Raw genomic sequence first — 22941 nt, forward strand, 5'->3', positions numbered from 1 at the left:
GAATCAGACTTTGATGGAAAAGTCTTGGTGGTTGTGTTGATATCAGTTATTCTCGAGATCACAAGTCAAGTCTTTCATGAAATATTGCAATGACTGTGTTTAAGGTAGCTTTTGAAGCTTATAGATAAAACACCTTGGTCTGACACAATATTGATCATCAGCTTACAAGTTTCCCTTGACCAGAGGGTTAATGCACCATCAGTCCCATCCAGGGCTTCAGACAAACGTTTGAGAGCATGTAAGTTAAAACTTCAAGTGGTCACATTTGTGCAAGTAAATCATGAAGCTGTTTTGGTGTCACTGTAACTGGTGTGGCCAGTTACTGTGTTAGCTATATTGGTGAAAAGTAGATTTAGTGTCTACTGATGCGTAGATGTTCAGCAAGTCAGGTGTTTCTCGAATCCTGCTCTGTGCCATCTTTCTTCAGCTATGCATTGGTAGATCATGCCTTGTGCTAATTAGAAAAGCAGGTACATACAGCACAGTGGTGCAATGGTGTCGCCCACTGTCACCCTACGTGGCGTTTAAGGTCTTTCTATGTGGAGTTTGCATATTGTTCCTGTGCCTGCATGGGTTTTCTGGCTCTCTCCCACAGTCCAAAGACATGCTGAGGTTAACTGGTGATTCTAAATTGTCTGTAGGTGTTGATGCGAGCACACCTTGTTGTCTGTATTGGCTCTGTGATTGACTCGTGACCTGTCCAGGGTGTCCTCTGCCTTCTCCAGAAGTCAGCTTAGATAGGCTCCACTGCGACCATACAGAGGAAAAGTGGTGTATAGAAAATGGATGGATGTTACTCAGTTAAAGAAAGTGGACTTCATAGATGGTGCTAGGAAGGTTTCCTCACCCTCTCAGTGGCATCCATTTGGAGTTTAGCTAAAACATAAGCCACATTTTGTTTGCAGTCTGACTTTGGTTGTCGTGTCCAAAAAGAAAAAAGTTTGGTTTAACTACATAGTTAGATTTAATATAATAGCTACATGTTTAGAATAATATAGCCAAGAATTGTTGATTTCAGAGATTAACCTGTCTACTTTCAGTATAGGGGTATGACCTATTGAATCAGTCAGTATCAGCTTAAATTGCATTTAGGTTAATTTCCATATGTAAAATAGAACTTAATTTCCATATTTAATAACACTTTGGCAGTGTAGCTTTAATATTAAACTAGATGTGTTCATGTCCATGATTAATAACACCATATGGCTTCAGCCTTTCCAAGTATTATGGTCAGGTAAAGTAGTATTAAATATGTTGAAGAGGCTTAAACCATTACTTTTACTATGGGAAATTCACACTAATTCTGCAGGGACTCAAACACAATACTTAGACCTGTTAGGTAGTTCATACTTCCAATTATATTACTTCACTGGAGATCACTTTGGCGCACCGGCTCTTGTTTTAAATGCATTATTATCAGTGACTTGACTTTCTCTCTAGATTCCAGCAAATGAGTATCTGCCCCAGGTCAAGTTAGATCTATTCGGATTAGTTTTGCAGATGCTATATCATCTCAGTCTATGAGGAAGTATGATCACACGGTCCCTGTTAGACACCTTAACGATGCAACATTAATCATTTCTCAGCAGCTATCTTGTGTCCAGACTTTCTAAATTGTGGACAAGTCATCTTAAGTCTTCATGGCTTGCGATCAGATTCACAATGGGTCACCGTTATACAGGCATTGAAACAGCATAACCTTTGCAATTTTCAATTCAATTTTATTTATATAGCGCCAATTACAGTCAAATTGTCTCAAGATGCTTTACAGAACCCATATGCCTGACACAAGGACCATAAAACACAATTTGATACATGCACAATAAGACAGAAGATACATGCAAAGTACAACTAACATGGAAACTGATTATAGTTTACTGCTGTGGTGTACGGCTCTGGCATGAAATATACTACATATATAGCTGGTGGTAAATTCAAAAATATGTAGATGAGCAAATCAAGTATAGTAAGGGCAATGCAGAGTAGATTGGTGGAAATGGGCAGCTGGGAGCAGTGGGCTGGAGCAGCAGCATCCTACAGATGGAGACTAAGCCAGTTGGTGGGAGAGCAACCACAGATCTGAAGCATCCAGCTCTGATGCTTCATTTATAATGACACACTGGAATCATTGGTCGGGTTTTGGGGATCTTCTTTAATAACTAATGTTTTGCAGATGTGTGGCCTAGGGGTTCTATCCTTGCCCACTAGCTTTCTGCCTGCCACTTTGTTACGATCTAATCCCCTTCCTGCAGGAAGATGAATGTGTTTTGAGGCAATGAAGCATCAGTCAACATTGAGTGCTCCTCAGTCATGTCTGTGCTCCAGTGTTTCTCCCTGCAGCTTGTCTTGCCAACATTTGACCAAACCAATCGAGTCCAAACATAATCTGGTTCAATACTTGTCAAGTCTGTATGTTTAATTTCTGAAGTCCGGTTTTATTAAAGACATTTAGACCCTGCAGTTCTAAATTTCTTAGGAAAGGATATTGTTACCTCGTCTTCAATGGACCAAAGAAGTTCATCCAGCAGGCAACAATAAACATCTTACTATTAAGCTTTTTGGTGCAAGGTCAGTTCTCACTTAAAGTCTGGATGTTTAGTCTACATGTAGATACCCACTTATGACAGTCCTCCTTGTGGCTTAGGGTGTTTCTTAGTCATGGGAAGTTCATTTCACACACTGAGAAAATCTATTCCTTGCACGGCGTCACTATATCTGTCTTCTTTTGAGATAAGCATGAGTAATTCATTGACCTTAGGCTTTCAAAGTTGATTAATATTATTATAAAGGTGCTCTGATCTTCATTTCCCGTGTATCAAGTCAATATAATAGTGCCTTGCCAGATGTTCAGCTGTGTGCATTCAGCATGCCATTGATTGCCTGCAATCAGATGTAAAGGTTGCATGCATTCAAAGGAAATGCATCATGCGTCAGTCTCATATCTCACATATTTGATTTCCATTGTATCAAGTCACTATACTTGCCAGACATTCATCCGTTTGCATTCGACATGTTGATGATTCTATGCATTCAGATAAAAGGTCATGCTACTTGCATGAATTCAGAGGAAATGCGACACATTTGTCGGTACAATTAGGTTTATTTCACAAAACTCCATTTCATTTCAAGGTAACTACTCATCTGCTCCCTTTCAAAGTGCAAGTTTGGGGGTTTATGATCTCAAGGACTGTCCGTGTCGAGCTTGCTCAGTTTGTTCCAGAAAATCACTTGAGCAGAGTCACGACCAAGTGCATGTCATTTTGAAATAAACGGTTAAATGACAAAGTGTCCTGTCTGAACTTAAATAGTGACTCCTTCAGATTCCATTTGGAGAATTTAAATTTCTACTTGCCTGAAGTCATGTCACATGGAATCTGACATCTGTGAAGAGAGTGAATAGATGCAGTAACTGAACGAAAGAAAGGCGACTGAATAGTATCTGCAGTGACATTCATGTTTGCTTGTGTTTCTTATAATCTTATCTTGAATATTTTCAGTTTGTTGCTGCCGGCAATGGGGCAGTGTGCGGACGTAGATCTATGTTTGCTGTTTACTTCTTATCTTTCCTATTATGGTCAAGGTGTACAGAGTCAGTAGAAAAACAATTTCCCCTCGAATTAGTTCGATGTGTTTCTTCAGGACATTTGAGCAGGACATCTGAGGCCACCGGGGATCATCAGAGTGTCAGTTATAACTTCACCAGCCACATGTCTCCCCGGCTTTCATTTTGCAATCGCAATGGGAAAGCTTAACAGAGTAATTTCCCTGTTTTAATGCTGTCAACGGCTGACTATTACAATAGAAAGGTTTTTACTGCATCAACGCTTTAAAATAGTCCCTTACTCTTGGCACCAACATCAATGCCTACAGCAACTAAATGTTTAATGCCGACTATGATTTGTACCTCTGTTATAGTAATGTACTCTGGCTTTTCTTTGTACTGCAAGAAACCCTTGCGTCATGATAACTGCTACAGCTCTGTCTGTGCAACTAGTGCAGCAAAGCTCTCTTTTTACAATATGTGCATGATTTTATTGAAACACTTTGTTGTAATTGGATTAAACACGTTTATCCTGGAAGTGCACAATTTACCCTAAGAAAAAAAATGTTTAAAAAAATTGAACTTTCTCTGCATACTCTCCACAAGGTGGGGCCTAAAACTATGATAACAAAGGGACTTTAAAGGACATCCAACATTTTTACTGTGAATTGAAAATTGAATTGACTTGATGTCCTTTAAAGTCCCTAGTAGTGAAATGTAGACATCAGATTGTCAATGGAAAGATAAGGTGTCCCAGATCCGTTTTGTGAGATTTTGCGCAGTATGAAGGATATTACCTGGGCTGAAAACACTTGATGCATGTGGTATTTTTCAAATCTTATCTAGTGTTTTCAGCTCAGGTATTATCCTTCGTACTGCGCGAAATCTCACAAATCACTACTGTACTCACACTACTGGTTCACTACTCTTCATGGCCGGTCACATCTACTGCAGTTTGTGTCATGGTAAAACCTCTTGATTACAGACACTGAGTAGCAGATAAATACTGAATCACTGCATTAAAAGGTATCACTGCAGGTTTTATAGGTTTGGCCAGAGAAGAAACATCATCATAATGTTTGAAGTTCACATCTAAAGCTGTGGAGCTACATTAAAGGGGTGATCGCACATACTGAAAAAAAAAATGGGGTGAGGCCTCTCCATGGATTGGCATCTCAAACATCTGCTCTCTGAGATATATGGGTAATCAAACAGTTGTGGGCTGAATATGTCACATTCTATATTTAGAGATCCTCTGATGAGGGAGGTGTGGCATGTAGAGCATGCAGCAGACTGAATGAGACCACTGAGGCTGATTACCCATATAATTCAAGACCCTAGCTACCAGTATATCGCACAGAGGGAAATGGTTTTACATTTACTTTTTCACTGAACAGGACCGTGATTAAGAAGAAAACATAGCAGTACCACTAACATAACATGTATTTTGCTCTCTTTCTGGTGATATGTTCTTAATGACACACTTATGAGTATGACAAACTGCACTGACATTGCTGCGCCACTTGCTCTTAAGTGCTCTACTTTAGTTGGCAGCATATCATGAACATCTGATGAGGACTTCTCTAAAATATCTGTAACTGGCAAACAAAACCTTCATCTAAAATCAAAATAACACGTTCACTGAATGTCCTCAACTACCACTTTTCTCAACTTTCTAAGTCAGAGATGTTTAAAGGTAGGGTTAGTGTGTGTGCATCTACACCCAACAGAGGGAGAATGAATGCAGATCATGTGTCATACAGATTCTGAACATGTGCTATAATGTTTCTTGTTTGAGTTCCATGTTGAGTCCTGGCAACTGTCTGCAAGTGACCACCAGTCAGTTTGCCATCTCAGTGGAAAACGTCCCATCAGACAAATGAGAACCCAGGGGAAAACTTGCAAAGTCTGAAATAGGCGGACAAAAGCAACTTTGTTAAAGTGACAGTATACTCCTCTATTAAACTGGCACACCCATGTGCAGTCACTGGCTGAAGGTGTAAACAGTCTGAAGAGGGAGGCACCAAACATTCCTCACCTACCCCATTTCCCAGTCGTCTATATCCCAGCAGCAGTGCTTTAAACTCGGCTGGGCCTCCCTCATGAGCTATAGAAAGGTCCTAAGTCATACAGGAGATATTTACTGTATAGTCTATACCACACAGAACTACAGGAGGGAATATTATGTTTTACATTCCTACATTTCGCTGAATATTTAGACTGGTTGGAATGAAAACTTTCTGATAGACAGTCGTTTGCTTGTGACCGTTTACCCAATTATCAGTTTGTATTGATGATCAGAAATCCTTCCTTGAAAATTTCTTCCGAATCCGTTTGTCCATTTTTGAGTAATGTTGCTAACAAACAAACAGACAGACCAACACCGATCATCACAAAACTCCGCCATGTTCCTTGGCAGAGTAATAAAACAGAAATGTACTTCCTTTGTTCTGTGTACACTGACTGGGGTTGATTTATTGTGTACCAACAGAGGTCTTGCTTTCACACACTGCCATGCTAGTCTTTATGATGGAGATGCTATTCTGGCAAAGCGCTGCATAAAAGAAAGACCTTGGCCTTGGCCTCAGTGCACAGGTTTTTTTTTAGAGCTAAATAGGCCACAAATCTAAACTTGCCAGACACCATTAGCTCTCTGCAAACTGCAGTGCTAACACGACTCAACTGTTTTCAAAGGAAATGTCACTGATAGAAGAAAGTAATGACTCAATAACTATACATGGGGAGAAAAAGAGCATATTTTATGGGAGAAAGTGGGCTGACATCACAATGACAGTCTCAGAGGAAGAAATAAAACATTGTATTCTGCAGGACTAAGTCATTTCCATGTCAGCTTGCTTACACCTGTTGTTCTTGTGGAAACTTCCCTGGAAAAATTTGATGTCAGGTTTTCTGTGGTTGTGAAAAAGTTTTACTTACATTCAGTTTCACAGTAAAATAAAATTAATACAAAACTGGATTTTACTTATTTATAGGACACCAACACAAAAAAGAAACAAACAAAAAAGAACAGCAATAAGGAATTTGCATGCAAACAAAAACTGGCCAACAGAAATGATAATAACCTGGTGTCTGCCACCATTACTCTATATAAGAGACATTTTCTTACGATATATATTCTATGGGGGGAAAAACTCATTTGTCTTTTTTCAATCTGCTGAACAGAGTGACTTTATGCTCAAAGTGCTTCAAAGGCCAGATGAATGGTTTTGAAATATGACGGAATAAATTTCCACTAACATGTTTGGCTTCGTATCTAAGAGACCCATTTCCATTTCAGAGTCTACACAAGTCGAGTCCACCAACGGGGGCTTCACCTCTTTAGCCTGAGCTGAGGAGGAAGAGGAAAGAACGTGGCACCGCTGTGGCTGAGGCAACACTCCAAACAAAATCTTCCATGGTAAATCTTACCCATTCCTGCAGGAATCCAAACAGGAACAGCCTGGCCTTGGGCTGAGCAGGCACACAGAGCTGCCCAGAAAGGAAATGACTGAGACGGGCTGTGGGGTGCGGCAGGTTCAGGCTGCTGGTCAAGCAGTCTGTGGCCTCACTGGCATCACAAGGTACTGAAATCATGAAAAGACAGATTCTCAGTTATGTGAGGCTGCTGTTTTGACATAAACAGACCGAGTAATGGAAACTTGCTGTAATGTGCAAGTGTAACAACTGTAACTGCACATTCAAGTCCCTTTCCTCTCTTTTCTGACCATTATGAACTGGTTGATACTACGAGTGGTATGTTTTTATATATACATATGTATTGCAGTTTCATTTAGTTTTTCTTATTGAGTACTACTAGATAATCCCATAATTTGGAGGCCTAATACTTAAGCTTATATGACTTCTGTCACAACTATCTCATTAGAGCTTGCTTATTCTGTTTGTATTGGCACAAAATTAGACTTAAATTAAACTCAATCCTATACAGAGAGCCATAAACCTACATGAGCTTAAACACTTATTTGACAGCTGATAGATCAACTAAAGCAGAAGCATGAATGAAACAGATGACGCAGACCAGCCTGAATAATGTCAGTGCTCTGCCTGAACTCATTCAATGCTCTCAGGCTGTAAAACCTGAATGTTTAAAGAGATAGTCTGACATTTTGATAAATAAATGTTCAAATGATCATTTACTACAACAAATTCGTGTGAGTGCTGGTAGGTACTGAGACATGTTTAACCTTTGCACAAATGATGAAAACAGAAGCACATAGGTGGCCAAGATCTCAAAAATGTTTATATATATGTATCAAAAATCCTCTACAAACCCATCTTTTCTTGAACAAGTTACACAGTGTTTTATTTATCTGAAAGAAACTGCCACAGCAGGGTGAGAGTAAGTAGTGAACAGCTATTCTACAGTCCTGGAGAGTATGAGTGCAAACAACAGCCATAAGCACAGTAAGAGTGCCACCTAGAGAAATTCGACAAGATTCAGTGTTGGCTACTCAGTAAGCACATGCATGTTGTACTAAGTGCATCAGGTAGGTGGTGGAAACTTGTGTTGTGTTATACATAAGAGACCAGTAAACATTAATATTTATGAACACTGTCATGAAACGAGTGATTTAGTGTCCGCAGATCAGCAGAGAGGTGAAATTTTGGACAGCTTACCTGTTGATTTTATGACAGAGATTTTAAAAGCACATGTAAAAACTTTATAATACAGGAAATAAAAAAAATTTAGCACACATTAGTGAATGCATTTTCTATCTTCATGTATGGGTTATTTGGGAATGCATGTGGTTATATTAAAATCTTCATGTCACTGCTTTCTTCAGTTTTTACTGTTGACATTCATGACTTTGAGCATGTGGAAAATCATTTTATCCTGTGTCAGTTTCATTTAAAACATTATTAGTTTGAGCTCCATGATTTATATATGAAGTATTTTATCTTCTTCGTCTTCAAATGTTCCATGGGATCCAATTTTTGTGTTTAGCCAAGTATGGAAGTGTATATCCTACCTCAAATAGCAGAATAAAATTGTAACAATGCTGCAATCTTGTGGTTTAAAGTTACAATGCGAGTAAGACAATACTGTCCTCAGTAGAGATTTTGGTCTTCAAACTGACAGATGATTTGTTTTCATCTACACCTGAAAATATCACCCCAAACACAGATGCTGTTTGTGTAACTTATTAAATTGCCTCCTACAGCTACAGCTCTGTTGTTTTATTAACATGCGTCCTAGATGTTGCTGTGCATGTCACAGACGCTTGTGTTTTGAATGTGACACAGTCAAGTGAGTGGCGACTTCATGAGTTAAAAAATGAGTTAAGGTCAGTGGCAGCACTGGAGCTCTGAGAAGAATGTTGGAACATTATAAAAGAGCTCCTCTGCTTCCCTCTACTGGTTGGATGAGTGCAATGTGCCAAAAGCAAAGTCTAATGGGGTCGTGGGATGCGACTAAATACATTTTTTACAAGTTCATTCAGATCTCAGTAGTGCAGAGGAATGCAAAAATAAAAAGCAAATCAACCAAATAAAGCTGAGTTATTTTTTTTCATTTGTTGTTTGTATTCATTGATTTACATAAAGCTTTTAAACCCCATTACTGAATGCATTGATTTGTGTTTATATACAAAAAATGCTGTAAATCAGAGTCTGTTTACTCTTCCCCCATTAGTAATCTGGGGACTGTCATCTCTCAGGAGCAAAGCTGGAAGTAGTTCCTCAACACTTATTGAATGGAGGTTGTTAAGGTTGATGGTTGGGTCTGACTTTATAAACAGATGTCTTTGCATTGCACAGATGGCTGCAGTGCTCTGTAGGTTTGTCTTGTCTTTAGCAGGCAGCGTTTAACTATGACCACAGCCTTTAGCAGCCCTTAACAAATACATTTAAATGGCTTAAAACATACATTTGTAGTAGTGGTAGTAATATATTTAATTATGTGTTCTTCTAGTAGACAATAACAGCAATTTTGTTTTATTTTTAGAAATATTGCTCATAGATTTAGTTTTAAACCAATATTCATAAGTTGCTTTTTGGCTCCATAGGTGATTTAAGGCCAAATTATTTGAAAATTCAGTTTCAAGTTTCACTCTAGACAAAACAGAAAACAATTCTCAAACAGCATTATGCCTTTCTGCATTGCTTTAAGGCTGCATGACTCACCACAGTAACAGGGGAAATCCATCGGGCTTTCAACTGAAGAGTTAAATAACACAGAAAATATCTATAATGAATGTATAATAAAAACAAACTGATTTAAGGGGTAAAGGAAAGAAGTGCTTAGCTTGTTAGTCCGAAACACATCTCGTTTAGGCACTTTAAGTCACCTGAGTATACTTTCGTCACTGAGAGGGACACTCCAAAATGTATTATCTGAATGATGTGGATCCAAGCCTGCAAACACTTTCATTTACTTCTGTTTTGATCTTGTTAAAGCTGGAGTGTATGATTTACTCATATAAATGAACATTAGTTACATTCAAGCTCTTGCCAAACAAGTTCACATGATACTGATAAAGTCTATAATGGTCTGTATTTTGCAATATACCGGGGTACACCCTTGAGTCTGTGATCCCACTGTTGCGCTGGTGCACAGGCAGTAATGTGTTTTACATCAAATAGGAATCATCTGTTTGCCAGAGGTGAATACTGACAGCAAGCAGGAGTATGGCATACCCTATGGCACACAAACCTAGGAGGCAAAAACCTAGGAGGTGTCCTAGAGAAGTTTCCGATGCTCAAGAAAAATAACAAAAAAATAACAAACTTGGCATTCAAAGGAAGGATTACAGTCTAAGAAACGAGAGCAATCAACAGACATGCTATGTCATAAGCACACATCAACAGTGCTTGTGTAATTACTTTTACTGACAGAGGGGGGAGACAATGTCTGCACTAACTGCATATTTCCCAAATATTAGCAATTATTTAATAGTGTTCTTTCTTCTTTGCATTTATCAGTAATTCTGATGCCTCTCTGAGCTGAGGTCACAACTTTTTACGTCACTTTTTAGTGATGAAGCAAGATTGATAAAGGAATAAGTTTGCAGGGACATCAAAGTGTACATGCATGCAAAAAGCAGAATTACTAAGCCATCAAGCTGGAACCCTGTGTATGCTTGCCTTGTATGAGTCAACAGGAGCAGAAAGGGAGTAATGAATAATGAAAGAAAAACAACTGACATGTGAGGAAACACTCATAATTTGGTATCTGATGAGAAGTTTAGCACAAAACTGTGGATCATTCATAGCTGTAATGCCTCTGTAGAAATAGATCAGCTTAGGAACATATTTACTGTACCCAAATTATTATTTTATGCATTTCCGTTTTGCAACAAGGTCTCACTCATCTCCTTTTTAGTCAAGCAACCAAAATCTAATTAAATATGACATTAGACAAGGAAGACATGTAGTGTGAAACGTTTGTAAATAAAGATAAAGTTTGTATTAAACATTTATCATACTACGTGTCATCTAGTTAACATTATTACTAGTAGTATTACTTTTAAAATCAAACTGTGTTTCCTGTGTGGAGCTAATTGTAGCTTCACTTCTACGTATTCTAAGTCTGGACTGATGATCTGTTGCCTCCCATGTGCCAGGTAAAAAGAAAGACTGTAGAAATGACTGATGTGTGTTTCTTAGCAGCAGTCTATCTACACCAAATCACTTTAGTGATGAAGTGTTTCTTGCACTTGTGGGATTGTTTCCATAGCAACCGTCTAGATGTGGGAAGTTGTGTCAGAGATGTGTGCAGACTCATGCATTGCTGTATGAGCACTGGCGCCCCCCTCCACTCACACACACCTTGTGTTAAAAAGTGCTGTATTGAAATGCTACATCAACTAAAATCCTGCTAACAAGCACAAACAGGTGAGTCTTCCAACACTTAAAATGCTATTCTGTGAAACAATGTTGTGACAGGACCTGTCAAACTGCTTTTGTAGGTGCATAGATAATTACTTCATCTCCTCTAAGCATCTCTAATCTTCTCCATGTCAGTGCTATTTATTCAGTTCTGTCTCATGGATGTGTCTTTCCAAGTGGTACACAAGAGCTGGTGTGGTTCTTGGCAGCCTCTGGAAGATGCTCAATATGTTTTCTGATTCCCTGTGTTCACTACAAACAATTTGCCTGAAAATGTCTGAAATGTTTACTGAATGTTAATCCATGTACTTTGATTACTTAAAAGTATCATTCTGTATGTCCATATTTTAACATTATGATGTTTAAGTGTCAAACGGGCAACTGCAGGTTTAAAGTACAAGTCATGTGTATTATTAAAAATCAAGCTTTTTCTATGAGTCATGGCCATTTGTTCACTCAAACACAACTTTGAATCACTGAAAACAGGACTTTTGGCAAACTTCTTTTTGAGAAACTCTGTCCTCTGACATTGCAGTGAGGCAGAACCTTTAGTGATCAGGCTCCTCTCCTGTGCAAACAGCTCCCAGTTTAAAATTACAATGAAAACTTTCCTTTTTGATAAACCTTATATTCAGGGCAGGCATAGACGACCCTCATCTGTCCATTAGTTATGCTACTTTCAGCTTCAACTACAGAGGGACTTTCCATGATGCACTGAGGACGTTTTTGTTTTTCTCCCCATTTATATACTTTCTGTCTTTGTTTATTGATCATCTTTTTTTTCTACCTGCTGTTGTGTTCTCCCTTTGCCTTCACTCAAGCCGGTCTATGCAGATGGCTGCCCTCCCAGAGCTTGGTTCTGCCAGAAGTCGTTTTCTTCTGCTGTTGCCAAGTTCTTGCTCAAAGGGAATCCAAAGGAACTTTCTGTACAATACTGTAACAAGGGAGTAACAAAAAAACAGTGTTATGGAAAGCAATTTCTTGCTTAGTGACGTAATTATCAAAGCAAAGGTGACAATGTAAAAAACAGGGCTGGTGAATGCTGCTAAATTAAAGAACCAAATAAAACCAAAGAAAGGCTAACAGAGTTATGAAAGCTAGTTAAACAACTAAATTCCTTAGCCAAACTTAAACACAAAAGCAACACCCATAATTAAGAAAAGAACCTAAAAAAACAAGTGCCTCATAGTAAATTAACTCAATTAACCACCCCTCAGTGGCTACGAAACACACAGGACACGAGTAACTTCTCACTGAGTTAGGCAGCTGCTAACAGAAGCTACATTTCACACACAAAACTCGACAAGAGGCACCAAGGAGAACTGTTTACGTTAAATCCCAGCCGCCTCGACTGTGCATTTTGTTGAGAAGGACACCGAGTGGTGGTCCAATCAGATGGGTCAAGAGGCGGACAGAATAAGGGCTGGAGTGCAGGTCTTTAGTTCCAGGACAATCAGCTGAGATGACTGGCAGCTGGGGTTCTGGAGCAGGCTCTAAAACCAGCCACAGCTGGGCCTACACAGGCATTCTCCAAGACCTCAAAGGTCCACCACAGAAGTAAAACGGCACACAAACACCGGCGGCAATGACATCTCTCAATACTTTCTTCAGTACTACAAAAACACATTTCAAAACAATGCAAATACAGAAAATACATGCTACAATTGCAAATAACCTACCAAAGCCCATGATGTCAATCAATATAGACCAAGTGAGACATAACCTCAGGCAGAGTTATATGTAATATAATATTGTTTATACTTAAACATTTGATTTTACTTACCAGTTTACAGGTATGAAATACAGATACCAAATTTACTGGCTAAGAAATGCCCATTACACTAAATAAATCATCTTCATCTTGATAACAATGACTGTCAGACAACCGTCTTCAGTTGGACTGCATTAAAGTCCATCTCTATTAGCCTGTTTTATGCCCTCGTGAATCCAAAGAATTCTGCTTAATGTACTTTGAGGCCAAGCAACTGCATGTAGTGCCATGTTGTACCCACAAAGTTAACCATTGCCACCATGAACACCATGCAATGAAAAATGCATCATTTACACCCACAGAGTGTCTTCTCTCTTGTCTCTCAGCTCATGCAGTTTTCTGACATGATGCCTCCTCCTTTGGGAAATGAGAAACTAGAAATACCTCGACCTCCTTGTGTCAAACCCCTCCCGCCTCACAGGGCGAGGCTCTCTGGTGGCCCAGCTGACAGTGACAAACTGACAATGGCTGAATGCTCCACTTCACATCTCTAACCTTTTTCTAAAAATGCAGTATTTTTTTTTCTTCCTCTGTTGACCTGGAGAGAGCGAGGACAAAGGTTGGCTTGGAAAAATAACCTTTTTCCCTCCAAGGACTTTTTACATGAGGACACATGCAATAAAATGATGGATGTCACATGTAGGTTTACAGCATGTTGTTCAGGGACTCATGGCTGAACACCTGGATATTTTCTGGGCTCAGTAGAATCCCAGTTATATACTGTAACTGAACAAAAAAAACCTAAGTCAAACTAAAGCTGATGTGTAACCTTGATGCTTAAGGACTAAGTTGCTGTGGCCCATTAGATTCTTATGATCTTTGGCTATAATCAAATCATTTTACATTATGGTGAGTATGTCATACAGCATTAAGGTGATAAAATCAGTAATTTTGCAATGCTGAGCAACAGATTGGAAATGGCTCCGAAGTAAATGCCGGCTGAAATGTAATTTTAATCGACTGCATTTGAGCCATGGCTGTCTGACAACAGAAAAATATGTAAACAAGAACATTTTTGGGGACTCAACTGTATTAAAATACAGTATGCTTGAACACAGAAAGCAGAAGACAAGCAAACAGAAGAAAACACCTGCTGAGTTTAGGTTGCACTGAAGCAGAACAGGCGATGCTAAAACACAGAAACCCACCCAGTCCTTGTTTATTGGTTTCAAATTGGTGTTAAAGTTTTTGTCATCTCTGAATGTCACTCGGCAATACAGTTTACACAGAACTAATGATAACTTTAACCACATTATAGTGTGATAACAGAGAAGATTTTCCTACTGTTCTGGGGACATTTCCATTAATAACAAATGTAATTCACTGGGGCTTCAGTTCCTTAGATGTTGGGAGTGCAAGAAGACTTGTGTTCACTCTTGCAGCCAACACCACAACATTTGGTATGGTTTTCTCATGACTGAGGCATTTTAGAGTTAGCAGAAGCAGCTGTAGAATATAAATATACCTGGTGGACTGTGATGCAGCTTTTCATTTTTAATAGCTCACCCCAGAAGCAGCAGGCAGCGAGGGGGCAGGATTATTCAAATGCTTTCTTTTGACAACTAAAATTGGTTCCTATTGGTTATGCTACACCTCAAAACACAGTAAAAACAGATTTTCAACATATGGGACTTCTACTCAGTCCAATAGATTTGCTCTTGTTGTTCTGTCTGCATAGAAAATTCACTTCCATGCATGTGTATGTTCATTTTTGTTGTGTGTAGTTACAGATGCCAGAGTTTCTACAGTTAATCCCACTAAGATCTTTGCTGTCTCCTCGCCTGCTTAAAGGACTTTTTAAAACCTTGTACATTTTCTCAAGTTGACTATAATATGTCTGACAGGAAAGTCATTTCATGTGACTTTGGGAATGTCAGGTAGTTTTCTTTAGCAGTGTGAGTTCAAAATAGGTGTTATGTGATGAGGCAAGACATGAGTTTGCAAGCTGCTGTCACCATTTTACACAGACAGTTTGGCATAAATGCCTCATTTCAGAAACTGGGGCAAAATGCAAAATATGCTCCCATGAATGGCACTTTTGATCTTGGGGAATTAATTGGTCTATATCAGTCTTAAGATGTGTTGAAATGACCTGCTTGCTGACTTAAACAGCACACGTGGAGGTTTATGAGTGAGCCCAAGGAGAAATTTAAATTCTCGTGGCCAGACGTTGCAGAAGAGGATGATAAAGGTGCATTTATTTCCAAACTGCACCTAAATATGTGCTAGAGCTTAAGTTTTCCCACACGGTTCCCACAGGAATAGCTATAAGAAGTCATATGAAAAAATCAGATTTGAGTGCAATGTGGACATCAGCACAGTTTGCAGCTTAAACGCATGCAGGTTCCTTTATACTAAAAAGAAACTACATCATTTCACATCGGGAAACACTTTCCATTAAACACAATCAAACCTGCTGTTTTTTTTCAAGTGACATCTTGAGAAAACTTAACTAATGCTGGAATTAAGGCATTATAGATTTCAAGAGGAGGTCTAGGCGGAATTGGGACTGGTGGTAATTTAGCTTGTCTATCAAAGTGCTTTCATCACCTCCTTTCACCAGCATCCTGCTTCTCCGCAGAGGGTAAAAGCTGGCGCTGATGAATGATATGAAATAACATTTGGACAGTACAAAGTCAGTAGTGGGGCCTTCCTCCTCTTCTCCTCTGGGGACTGAGGAGAATAATAACAGAACTGGAGATTGAGAGAAAGAGGGAGAAGAGAGAGAGGAGAAGAAGGAAGAATTATAATACTATGTTAATCTGTCAGAGGAGATTACAAAGAAAAAACAGGAAGCTCCCTGGGAGATACACTTATTTGAAAGCCATTCTCATATTTGTCTGCTGAGGCTACAGCCAGTCGCCAATTAGCTAGCAATAAAACTGGAAGAAACTGGGGGAAACAGGTACCCTGGCTCTGTCCAAAGAAAAACTAGTTCACTCACTAATTAACATGTATCTCTTTGTTCGACTTGTTTGAACAAAATGTACACCAAGTGATAAGCTGTCTTTTTACTCTAGTTTATACACAGGAGTGTTTCATGGCTGCCATTTTTACTCTTTGGTTTTAATACGGATAAAACAAACAATATCTAATTTGCCAATTACTCAGCTATTTTAAATCCTGTGTCAACTCTTTATACTAAGCAAACTGGTGGTTGGTAGTAGCCACAAAAGTAGGATTTGTTTGAAAAGATGGAGCAACATTTGTTGTTAAAAAGTCAACAACAACAAAAAATGAATAGAGACACAAAAAATCTATTCCAAAAATGTTTGAAATGACTACAAGGAGACCCAAAAGCACCATAAAGACATGCAAAATGAATGAAAGGAGACATGAAACAACCATAAATGCAGAGATCAGCAAATATGTATAAAGACCACAGAATGACACAAAACAACACAATCAAGTGACTTCAGTCAGATGTTTTTGAGAGACTTGAGGTTAAGGTCCGCTAGTTTTATAGTTAATCCTTTGAAATGGCTTCCAGGCAGATCTGAGAGTGGTTATTTTATCATTTAAATCTGTGAAAATGAGGAAAAAGCCAAAAGTTTTATATCTACAGGTGACAATGTACATAACAGTACATTCAGATCAATGGTGGGTACACTGCACGTTTATTTGTTTGTGCACAAAACTGAGCTGTGAAGAAATAAATTAAAACAAACAACAAAAAAAAGTGATTTCATGTTGGTTTAGGTACCAGGGTGGCTGTTTACTCCAACCTATGCTTAGCCAGCTGGATGCGAGTATCTTTACTGTGCAGATAGGAAAGTACAATCAACCTTTGGAGAGTAAGAAAATTTGAAAAGGTGACAACAAACAGATGTACAGGAAGATATTTGGTAAATAAAACTGTAAGAAACAAGAAAGAAGGAGGGAAGACTGAAGAGAGACAGAAAAAAAGATGTCATTGCTACGGAGACTTAACATGACACCAGGCGGGGCTGAATCCTTGGATTTGTCGGGGGAACATCCATCATGTACCAGTCAGAACGAGATTGCTTCCTCCCACCTGCAGCACAGCAAACATGACACCATGTTTCATTTACATGTCTCAGATCTCTAGACTTCCTGAGCATCTCCCTTACAGTATAGTGTATATATTTTTGTCATGTTTCTATAAGTAAATGGGAACTTTAATTAAAACCACATCAAAAATCATCTTCCAACAGGCTTCTATCGCTTAACATAATATCCCAATATTACTGGCTCCTTAAGCACCAGAAACACATATAAGGAGACATTAATAGGACAAAGTTGCAGTTGACTTACTGTAAATAAATCTCCTGAAAAGTTGAAAGTAGTTGGATGCAATACTCTAGTTGCAACTGCTTAATGTAATGGGCATGTGGTTTAGTTGCATAATTAAAATCAATGAATAAACTGTTGAGCTAGTTAGCTAAATAGACTAACGGTGATGGTAAAGTGGTGCAAATGACCTAAGCTCAAAGCCACATTTTCTTGACTTGTTCCTTCGCTGCGATGAACATGAGCAGTTTATTCTGAGCACTTCCACACAGGCCGCACTGCAATGTTGCCTGAAAAAACTCTTTCACTGAAAATAGTCTCTTAGAAAAGTGCTATTTACTTCTGTTTCAGTAACACTCGCTAAAAACTACAGAGCACAGCTGTTTTAGCTTTTTTTAGAAAAAAAATGCTTTGTGTACATGAGCCTTTTTAAAATATTTATGTCTTCAGCAGGGCTCGGGAAGAAAAGCCTGCACAGACAGGGTATGGAAGTCAGGAAGTATAAGCTAACCAACTCACAAATGGTTGGTTTGGCTTGTTTTTTTAATGCATATTTTTTTGGCCAAATATTGGAACATGATGCAATATCAGATTTGAAAATAGATTTCTTTTTAAATATTGGACATAGAATATTGGGAATGTATGAAAAAATGGCTACATAATGACTTCTACCACTGTATTACTTAATAAAAATGTAAATCGAATATTCCATATGTGATATATAGTGTCCTTTTATTTTTTTTGTATTACTTTTTTACCATTTTTGGGGGGTTGCATAATAAGATCTGCCTTTTTTTCCACAGTGATTTTTATTTCGCCCTGAGAAGGCACTGGGCTCTCTATCTGTTTTCAATTTCCCATTGATTACTTGGAAGAAATACACAGAAGTTCCATCTGCACACCACAAATAACAGACATCATCAGTGTCAGTGTTATCACTGTTTCTAATGTTGGATAAAATGCATTTACAGTTAATTCAAATGGTTTTCCGTATTTATTTTGCCACCAGGATCCCGCCAAAAACATCAGAACCTAACCACCTCACCCTTTATTGCTCCTCCAGCTGCAGTTTTCAGTTTTATTGATGCTCCATTACACCATGCATCACATCATCAGTTAGCTGTTGGAGGAAAGAAAAAAAAGAAAAAAAAGGTCCTGATATAATGAGTCATCTGCCAAATATGTGCCGCCGAGGAACAGTTTGTGCTGCCTCAAGCACAACGTGTCAGCCACCAGCTGTTAATGCATTAAAATTCACCCACTCATAAGCCTGTATAAAATGTGTGAAAGGAGATGAGAAAAAAAAGAATGGAGAGAGGAACAAGAAGACGCTGGACAGACAGATGACTTGAGGTGGAAAAAATAGATGTGGGCCTACAAATGAGACAAAATGGAAAAGGTGGAGGGGGGCAGATTGATAGAAGGGTGATTATGATAGGAAAGGAAAGATAATACACAAAAATAATGCTACATTCACCCATAAATGAACAGAAATGAATTGTACACTGAAGTGTAGCTGACAAATATTGGACCACCAGGTTGTGCTGTTGCACTTCAACCTCATGCGAGGAAGCAGTCTTGATCTAACATGAGGAGGAGGAGGAGGAGGAGGAGGAGGAGGAGGAGGAGGAGGAGGAGGAGGAGGAGGAGGTGGGAAGTAATTCACGCAGCAATTTCCAAAGATTTACATAGGCAATGAATCTGAAAAATACATGTTAGATGGAGGTTACAGGACACGACTGCAATTAAAAACAGACAGCAACCCAGCAGAAGATGGCAGTGGATCTGAATCAACAGGTCAGCGAGACAATACATCAGCAGGGGCGAATGCTGACAAAGCAGTGAAAGCATGAAGAAGAAAGACTGCAGCGTGATTGCATTTTTGGATATAGGACGGTGTTGTAATTAAATGCAGCATCACTAAGTCTGACTGCTCCCAACCTTCACAGTTCAGTTTAGATGAACTAAAATAAATGTTTAAAACCTCACGTTGAAAGGATAACAGAGGAATTCTTCTGTTGCACATTTCAGTATACTGTACATCAAAATACTAAACACTGTGGATTTCATCAAAGTTTAATTTATCTAACAGAACAAGAAGACAGATCTGACAAGCTTGCTCAGATTATTAATTTATTAGACAGCAGAAAACTGCTGCCACACCCAAAACAGGAACTTTGCTGGGTCAAAACTAAAACTCTATTTGTTCACTGGCTCAAAGTATTGTACATTAAATGTATAGTCAGTGATTGAAGGACTTAAAAGAAACCTTTGAATTAAAAATGGCAGTGACAGAGAAGACATCTCCTTCATACTCCAAAGCCCTGGATCAACTCAAGCTTTCTAATTACATCTTGTGAGGTAACATCAAACCATCTCTGTCTACATTTCCCCATAGATAATTTACATATATTCCTGAACATTATGTGATTGACAGAAATAGTGGTTTTCACTGGATTTTATTTTAACAGAATGGCATTGAAAGAACCACGCCTTAGAATGCAGTAATATGTAAACTTGGCGCTTTAAAATCAGCTTTCTCATCCATTAATGACAGATGAAATGAAAAACAAGTTTTTCCTAATACACCATCTATAAAAAGAGCAGATTCATCCATCTTGGAAGTTTTCTCTTTTTATTGCTTTTCAGTATTGAATTATGAATAATTCAAATTGGCCTTTTTGACCCAAATTTAAAAAGAAAATACTCTTTCATGTCAAAGCAAAAACACATTTCTACAAAGCAATTAAAGCTGAAAATATGAAATAAGTGATTGCATAAGTACTCATTCCTTTTAAAGTCACTGACCTATTTCAACACAGGTGAAGCCAAATGGTGCTTTAAGTCACAAAATTTGTGAAATGGAGATTAACTGAGTGCAGTGAATGTGTCTTAAGTGACTGTACTATGAAGGCATCTGTATCTGGAAGTTCCGGTCACTGGTGACTCAGTACTCCTGGATATAACAAAAGAACACTTCAAGCAATGCTGTGATAAGGTTATTAAAAAGCACAAGTCAGGGGATGGACACAAGAAAATTTCCAAGTCAATGAATATCCCTTGGAGTACAGGTAACCCCATCATTAAAAATGGAAGGAATGTGACACACAAGTAAATCTGCTGAGAGCAGGTTGTCTTCAAAAATTGAGCGACTGTGCAAGAAAGACACTACTGAGGGAGGCTACCAAGACACTTATGACTCCTTTGAAGTAACTACAAGCTTCAGCAGTCAAAGCTTTATGGAGAGAAAGCAACTGTTGGAAAAAAAGTGCATACTGGAAGAGAGTTCACCAGAAGGCACGTGGGAGACTGAAGACAACTGAAAGTCTGTAATCTGAAGACACCAAACACTACAGATCATCACAAACACACCTTGAAGCATGGTGGTGGCAGCATCATGGTGTGAGGATGCTTCTTGGCAGTAAAGGTAGAGATTGACATGATTGCAGGAAAGTATAGAAAAATCCTGATGCAGAAAGAACTGTGACTTGGGAGAGTATTTGTTTTTCAGGAAGACAACGACCCAAGCATATAACCAAAGCTACACAGGAACCGTTAAATGACAACAAGGTGAATGTTTTGGAGTGGCTGAGTCAGAGCCCAGACCTTAATCCAATTGAGAATTTGAGGCTTGAATAGGGCTGTTCACTCACAATCCCTGTACAACCTGACTGACTGAGACTTATTCACATATGCACAATGGTGTAATTGCAGTCACTGGGGCATCTACTAATTATTGACTTAATGTTACTTGTATGACATAATGTTTTTTATATTATTTTGCATAAATTAGTTTTCACTTTGACATTAAACAATATTTTCTTTTACATTGTCAAAAAGCCTAATCATATTGACTATGATTCAGTGTTGAAAAGCAATAAAATAGGGAAAAGTCCAAGGTGGGCGAGTACGTTTTGAAATGCACTGACTCATCTAGACCATGTAGAAGATCTAGAATAAATGCTTCTGCATTGCACTGACATTTGACAGTGGTAAAAGAAATATTCTCCGAGGGAACTATCAGTTGCCTTGCTCACCTTGCTCTCCTTTTATTCCTGTCTCTCTCCGCCTACACGCAAATTCTGCAGAAGCTGAATACAAGTCTAGTATGTTCTGTGAGGGTGGTTAAAGAGCATTGTGGGAGATGTAGGAAATCAGCAGACAGTTGTAGAGCATACTACAGGTGAAACATTTGGAAGCAACTTCAAGTTTCTGTTCACAATATCTTTCTTTAAAACCCGTATGAATTCTATGGAATTTGGGATGTATTTACTGCATGATCAGACTTTGCTTTCATTGATACACACCATTTTCCTCAGCTTACCTTTACATACACACTGAAGTTGCCCAACAATTGCTGAATAAATGCTAACAAAAAAGGGCTTAGTCTATCTATCTATCTATGGATTTTGGGCTGCTTACATTGATTAATCAGTGCAGTGCAATATAAAACATAAAGATTCACTTTGTTATGCCATTTTTTCCCCAAGAAATCTGTCCTGGCGATGCTGTTAAAGTAAGTATATGTTGGAAATATTGCCATTATTTGAAATTTGAATTAAAAGTTACAAACCAAAACAAACTTTTCAGCAGAATCCAGTAGTGTTTTAATGGACATCAGACATTTTTCTGAGTTGAGCTGTTATCAGCTGCTCCAGCAGGCTGCTAACTTAGGAAATAAGAAAAAGCAAATCATCTCAGCTCCATGAAATACAACAGACTTTAGTGAATTTCTAGTACATTCTCATGTCTCAATAACATTCTGAGCTTCATGCCAATCAGTGACTGCAAAAGACAGAGCAATATCTCTTTCTATCCGTCCATCCATGATCTATGCACCACTTAATCCTCATTAGGGTCGTGGGGGGGCTGGAGTCTATTGCAGCTGACTTAGGGCAAAGGCAGGGGACACCTTGGACAGGCCACCAGTATATCACACAGCTACATAAAGAGACGCCTATCGACAATTTAGAGTTACTAGTTAACCTCAGCATATTTTTGGACTGTGGAAGGAAGCCAGAGCAGCCCGAGAAAACCTACACATGCACAGGGAGAACACGCAAACTCTGTGCAGAAAGATCCCGGGAAAGCGGGGATGCAAACTGGGGATCTTCTAGCTGCAAGGCAAAAATGCTAACCACCAAGTCACTGTGCAGCCTGCAGCATCTCTTTATATTTTGATGCTATTTTTACTTGCTCAAATCGTACTTTAACACAATCATCAACTTCATTTTTTTGTTTGCTTTTTATTAAATGTTGCATTTCGTCCGATCAAGTTTCATTCAAGCAAAGTAGCAAGGAATCCCTGTTGGGTTATTCCACACCAGCTGGTCCGGACTGCTGAGGTCGGTCAAAACATTCATGATCGCTTTTCATTAACACACTTTCAGAACCAATTTCAGAGTTGTGCTTTTTGACTTAATGGTGTCCACACTCACACAAATGACCTTCACCTATGGGAGGGAGCACAGCTGACGAACCCAAACATCTCTGCTTTCACCACCAGCGTTAATGTGTTCCACTCTACTACCAC

The 22941-nt window shown here is 38.8% G+C and overlaps 1 long non-coding RNA gene across 5 annotated transcripts in view; it reads right to left on the reverse strand.

Annotated features, from left to right (window-relative positions):
• Positions 1 to 1725: 1725 nt before the first annotated feature.
• The window catches only part of LOC111574997 (uncharacterized), a 37386-nt gene continuing 16170 nt past the window's right edge, over positions 1726 to 22941 (reverse strand). The window contains exons 3-7 of one of the 5 annotated variants that reach the window (XR_008603664.1): positions 18454 to 18528; positions 17089 to 17172; positions 12174 to 12320; positions 6971 to 7125; positions 1726 to 5449 (exon numbers count right to left, since the gene is read on the reverse strand). This is a non-coding gene — a long non-coding RNA (uncharacterized LOC111574997). The other 4 variants (XR_002746691.3, XR_004848158.2, XR_004848159.2 and 1 more) reach the window with 4 other exon arrangements.

The sequence above is a fragment of the Amphiprion ocellaris genome, chromosome 13 (assembly GCF_022539595.1).
Source record: "Amphiprion ocellaris isolate individual 3 ecotype Okinawa chromosome 13, ASM2253959v1, whole genome shotgun sequence".
NCBI lineage: Eukaryota > Metazoa > Chordata > Actinopteri > Pomacentridae > Amphiprion > Amphiprion ocellaris.